This window comes from Zingiber officinale, chromosome 7A, assembly GCF_018446385.1.
Source record: "Zingiber officinale cultivar Zhangliang chromosome 7A, Zo_v1.1, whole genome shotgun sequence".
Classification (NCBI taxonomy): Eukaryota; Viridiplantae; Streptophyta; class Magnoliopsida; order Zingiberales; family Zingiberaceae; genus Zingiber; species Zingiber officinale.
Genome location: NC_055998.1, coordinates 95,103,937 through 95,110,122, shown reverse-complemented (window position 1 = coordinate 95,110,122; position 6,186 = coordinate 95,103,937).

Sequence of the window (6,186 nt, the reverse complement as noted above, 5' to 3'; positions counted from 1 at the left end):
AATAAGCTAAAGTCAACCTAATTCCAGTGCTAAACCTATCATTGAGAAAATTAATTAAAATCAAGTTAAAACACTAATCTAAAACTTACAAGAATTACTATTAAACTAATTCCTTCCTACTCAAATCCTAACTCAGAATTTCAGCCTACTCTTTGCAGATCAGAACTCCACTAAGGCTCAACACGATCTTTTTAACTTGTCACGCTTGGATTTAATCAAGCTTCAAAATTAATTTGAATCCATCCAAACAACTAACTTATCAGTTACAAAGGTTTGATAAGAAATAACTAAACACAAGCTTAAGGGACACAATTTTAGCAGTGACTGCTAAACCAACAGAACAAAGCAGAACTTGAAACAAAGATCACAAGAACAAAACCAAACAAGCAGATTTGTGCAGTAATTAAACTACAAAGAAGTCTAAGCTACGAACTAGCAAATTCAGGAACAAAAAAAATGCAAAAATAATAAAACCTAAGCATCAAAAATTAACTGCAGTAAAGCTTAACATCCCTACACACAAATCTCGAACCAAACTTGTCTTTTCCTTGCCACCGCACAAAGAATCTGCAGAGAACACTCCAACAGAAATTGGTCTGGTGTCCTCAAGCTTCAAAATGAACTCAGATTCACTTGTATCAGCTCACAAAACTTCAGCGAGATCAGATTCTGACTTGGTACTCTATTGCACGCTGCTGGGTTCACTGTCGCTGGAATCGCGAACTGAGGAATGGAGCTAGGAACGTTGAGGTGCTATCGAAAATGGTTCAGAATAACCGAAGGACCACCGCCGGTAATCCCGTGAAGAAATGGAGGCTCAGACCGGAAGAACGCCGCTGGTCTGAGCTGGAAATCGCAGCTCGCAGCTACAGTGCTCCGCCCGCTAAAATGCTTCGCTGATGAAATACGATGGATGGAATCTGGTCGTCGGAGGCTGAGGAACTCCACGCCGATGAGGATAAGCTTGCTCGAAGATCTGGAAGAAGGAAGGGAGCCGCGTCTGCGCCGTCACGAAAACTGGCACGATGAACAGTAGCGCGAGCTCACTATTCACCATGCCAAAAATTCACTTTTATACCTAGGGTTTAGTCCAGCTGGGGTTTGACTCGAATCCAAGCTCAATTGGGGTCAGTTAGGGCTTTGGGCTCCATTTAGTTGAGTGAACCATGCCTCCACTTGAATCATGAACCCATTAGTACCCTACAAGACCAAATTCACATAATGAGAAATAAATCATGCATAAGATGGAAAAAAAACCTCATAAAGCTCATAAAAACCTTGTTTGGGGAAACATGATCAAAATTGGAGTTAAACATGTGCAAATATATAAAGAACACCAAATATTAACCCAAAATTAATGTATCAATTCATAGCTTATCAGACATCTCTCCATCATCTATCTCCTTACAAGTGACATTAACATCTATAAGTAATTGAGAAGTGGATTAGAGTGTTGATGCAATTTCTCTTGGTCAAGGTTGACCAGTTTGACTAAGTCTAGATTTGCTTAAGTTTAAGTCTTGATGTTTGAGTTTTGATGTTTAACAATATATGCAGATTGCAGGCGCAATTATCTATTTGAGCAAATTGGTTAAGGTTGACTAGTTTATGTGAGAAAAGTCAAGTAGGTCAAGGTTGACTGGATTCTTGACTTGAAAAAATCCTAACTGGAGGTTAGGCAAAGGTAAGACCAACAAGATGGTTGACAAAAGAAAAAGAGTCGAGTAGGTCAATGTTAACCAGATACTTGATTAGAAAGTCCTGGTAAGTGAAGTTAGGCAGTTGAAAAACCCTAGTGAGTGAAGCCATGTGAAAAGTTTTAGTGAGTGAAACTAAGCAGTTGGAAAGTCCTAGTGAGTGAAGCTAGGTAGATGAAAAGTCCCGGTGAGTGAAGCCAGATAGTTGGAAAGTTCTAGTGAGTGAAGCTAGGCAGATGGAAATCTTGGTGAGTGAAGCCAGGTGGGAAAGTCCTAGTGAGTGAAGCTAGGTAGTGAGGAAGTCCTGGTGACTGAAGCCAGGCAGAAGAAATCTAGGTGGGTCAAGTTTGACCGGACATCTAGTGTTTGGAAGTCCAAGTGGGTCATGGAGGACCGGACACTTGACACTAGAAAATAAGTCTAAGTGGGTCAAGATTGACAGTACACTTGACATGAGATGATAAGTTTAAGTGGGTCAAGGTTAACCAGATACTTGGCACTAGGAGAAAAGTCTAAGTGGATTAAAGGTTGACTAGACACTTAGCACAATAAGAAAAGTCCAAGTGGGTTAAAGAATTGACCGGACACTTGGTGACGAAGTCCCAGCAGGTCAAGGTTGACCAGATGCTATACATAAGAAAGTCCCAACAGGTCACGGTTCACCAGATGTTGGGTAAGGGAACCCTAGACTTGAGTTTTAGAAAGTTAGGGTTGATCAATCAATCAAGTGATCGATTGAACTAGATCCCAATTGATCAAGAGAGTGTTGTGAATAAAGACAACCCAATCGATTAGTTGATCGATGGGGATGTGACAATCGATTAGTTGATCAATTCACAACCATTTATCATAAAATAGAAAGACCTTGAATCGAGTGGTCAATCGATTTAGGAATTCTTAATAGATTAGCTAATCAATTGGGGAAGTTTCTCTCACGATAACACAAGGTAGCCAGAATCAATTGGTCAATCGATTCCAGGGTCTTTTGTGATTGCATAGAAGGATTCTGGATCGATCAGCCGATTGATCCAGTTGCCCCCAATTGATCTGGTGATCGATTGGGAGATGACTATTACATAGGTTGTGAGCTTTAGATGGCTGGGATTGCATGAATCTAACGTAGAAATCGATTGGGAGCAAGCCTAATCGATTGGGAACCCTAAAAGTGTAGAGATAAAGTCATTTGCGAGTTTAAACACTACATCGCTTCTCCGCTACTATTTGTCGGACCTTGAGCTTTAGAAGACAAGTGTTGCTACACTTTCCAACTGGTCCAGAGGCATCTACAAGCTATAAGAGATTAAGCGAGAAGGTTTTTATTTGTATTATTGTGTATTTACGTCTTGTTTTGAGTTGTATACTTGTGTGAGTTTGTACGAGGTTTCTCCACCTCTGGATTATTTCCGAGAAAGAGTATTTTTGATAGTGGAGAGTGTGTTCAAGTGTAGATCCTTGGATTAGTTACCTTTTTTTGAGGTAGATGCCAAGTAAATCCTTATGTTAGTGTTAGAGAGCTTTGCTTCAAGTTTATCCGCTACAAATCATCATCATCGAAGCAAAATAGGCCATTCACCCCCCTTTAGCACCGAAGTGACCCTAACAAGTGATATCAAAGCAAGGCCGCTCTTCACCAGACTCATCTTTGAAAAGGGCAATGAGCTAGAGGAAGAAGAAGAAGAAGTTGAAGCCTCAAATTTCAACAAGTCAAGATTATTATCAAGGGAGCTCAACTTGAAGATGAATTTCCTAGATGAACTCGGATTTGACACAAGGGCACCTCTACCATTTATAGCGTCAAACTTTGATTCTTGGAAATCAAGGATCAAAAGCTTCTTCATGATGAAGATAGAGCAATGATTTGTTTTAATGAAGGGATTCTAGGCTCCAAGGGATAGCAAAGGCAAAATCATCAAGAGAATTTATTGGAGCAAGGAACAAATTCAAAGATGCAAGGCAAATGATAAAGTGACCAAGGTATTGGTTAATTTATTGCCAAGTAATATTTTGAGTAAGAATGGAAAGTATGAAGATGACAAGGAGCTTTGGAGTAAATTGGCAAAGATTCATGATGTCCCCTCTACTATGCTAAATCAAGAAGAATACAAAGAGGGAGACTCATTGGATCAAGAGCAAGAGGAGTTGAAAGTCGAGAGATGCTCAACATTTTAAGAAGAAGAAAGTAAAGAAGGTCTATCCTCTAGAGAGCACGAAGACAAGGGCAAACGAGTGCACTCCTTGTTTCATGTGCATGAGGATTTGGACGTTGAGAGATGCTTAACATCCGAGGATGAAGATGAAGAGGCATCCACCTCAAGGATTGAGGGGGAGTGTAGATCAATGTCAGATCATGAAGAGGCCTCTACATCCATATCAAGAGAAGAAAATCCAAACCCTACAAACGAAGGTATAAAAATTTCATTTGTCAATAATAAAAATCATATTATTTATTTTGAATGTAGGGAGAAAGGGTATTACAAGAATAAGTGCCCTAAGTTGACCAAGAAGAAGGGTTAACAATCACCAAAGGGCAAGGAGAAGGCCAAGAAAGTTGGCCCTGTAGTACGCCAAGGCAAAGAACACATTGTGTGTTTCTTATGCAAGAAAAGGGACACTACAGGAGTCAATGCCCAAGGAGGAATATTCCGGTCAAGAGTCAAGGGGGAGCTCTAAAAAGCAAACCCAAGGTATCATTTATTGATGCAATTCCCTTAAGTCATAATAAAAAGCATGCTAGAAGTAATCTTTAACATTTTAATGTAATTTATCATAAAAATAGGAAACATCATGAACTAAGGAAAAATATATATCATATCATACTAGAACAACTCTTCCTAAGGATAGGAAGTTAGGAAATGGCTTAGGCAATAACTTTAAGGATTTTAGGTATATACCAAAAAGGAAAAATGCCCAAGAAAGTTAAGAAAAGTCAAAATCTAAATTTAAGGACTTAAGGAGAGAGAATCAAGTCTTGAAATCAAGACTTGATAAATTAGAGAAGACCCTAAAGAAAATGACAATTAGTGTCCAAGGGTCAAAGGACAAAAACCTAGGTCACAATAGGCAAGAGTTATATAATAGTAGAAGGGGTTTGTTTAAGTACCTCATGATAGTTTTCATGTGATTAACCAAATCAAGTTAGGTCTTATTATTATTTTAATGCCTTGTGTTTAAGTGTTCATGAGCTTAGGAGCATAGGAAGTCGAGCGAAAGACGCAGCTAGCGAGAAGGACGACATATGAGAGAGCCGACAGACTCGATGTGTCCGAGGGATGAGGCACTGTGGAAGAGTACATTAGCAGACAAGAAGGAAGCGTGCAGGGTTTCTGAGGGATGAGAAACCAGAGCAGAAGATTGCTTGAGAAGGCCAAAAAATGGGTTAGGGTGAGCCCTATTCTGGATGGCCAAAATCACCCAAGCGAGCGGAGCCGGAGTGGAAGACCCGGACAAAAAGTCAACTTAGAGTTGATTGTGGCCCGGGCGCTTGGAGCTATTCCAGGCGCCTGGACTGGTTTGGTTCAGCTGGGGCGCCTCGGCAAGGCACCCTTGTACGAAGGCGATCCAGGGGCCTGAAACCCTTCTAGGCGCCCGGACTGAAAATTTTATCAAGACTCATTCTGTTGCGATCCGTTGCGACATAGATAAAATTTTATCCACACCTAAGCACCTGGAACCCTTCCAGGCATTCGGATTAGGCCTATAAATGCAGTCCTGATTTCTGTAGTTAGAACATCACTTGAAAAAAATGACTTCTATTCTTGTTCTACTACTTTTGTGAGCTGTCAACATTGTAAAGAAGCTACTCCGCCCAAAGGAGACTTGAGTGAACTTCACTTTTCTAGGATTATCAATCCTCTTATTGCAAACCTAATAAATTCTCTTGCCTATGTTTTTTTTTTTTAATTTATGCATTTACATTTTATTTTTATACAAGTGTCTTCTTAATTAAGTTTGAAACGTCGGGAAAAGTTGATTTTGATTTTCAAGGTAATTCATGCCCTTCTTATTAGCCCGCCAGGGGACTAACAATTGGTATCAGAACAAGGATACTTCAGAAGGACTAACCGCCAACCGAAGTAAAATCAATGGCCAGACTAATCCTCATCCCACTAAAGTTCAAGGGGGAGTTCACACACTGGAAACGCCGAATGGAGATATTCCTAAAAATTGACTTTGAAATTCTTTTAATAATTAAGTATGGTTTTGCAGTTTCAAAAGATCAATAAGGTGTAGAGAAAGAAGAATACCTCTGGATAAAGAAGGAGCAAAGTTATTTCGTAGCCAACAGTAGAGTGGAATATCAATTATTAAGTGTATTACCACCTCAAGAAGTAAACCGCATCGGAAGCTACAAATCAGCAAAATACCTCTGGGAGAAGTTCCTGGAACTTCATGAAGGAACATCTGAAGCAAAACTAGCACGATGGGACATTCTTTAAAGAACATCCATCTAGAAAAAGGTGAGAAGGTAACTGAACTACACGCAAAGAAC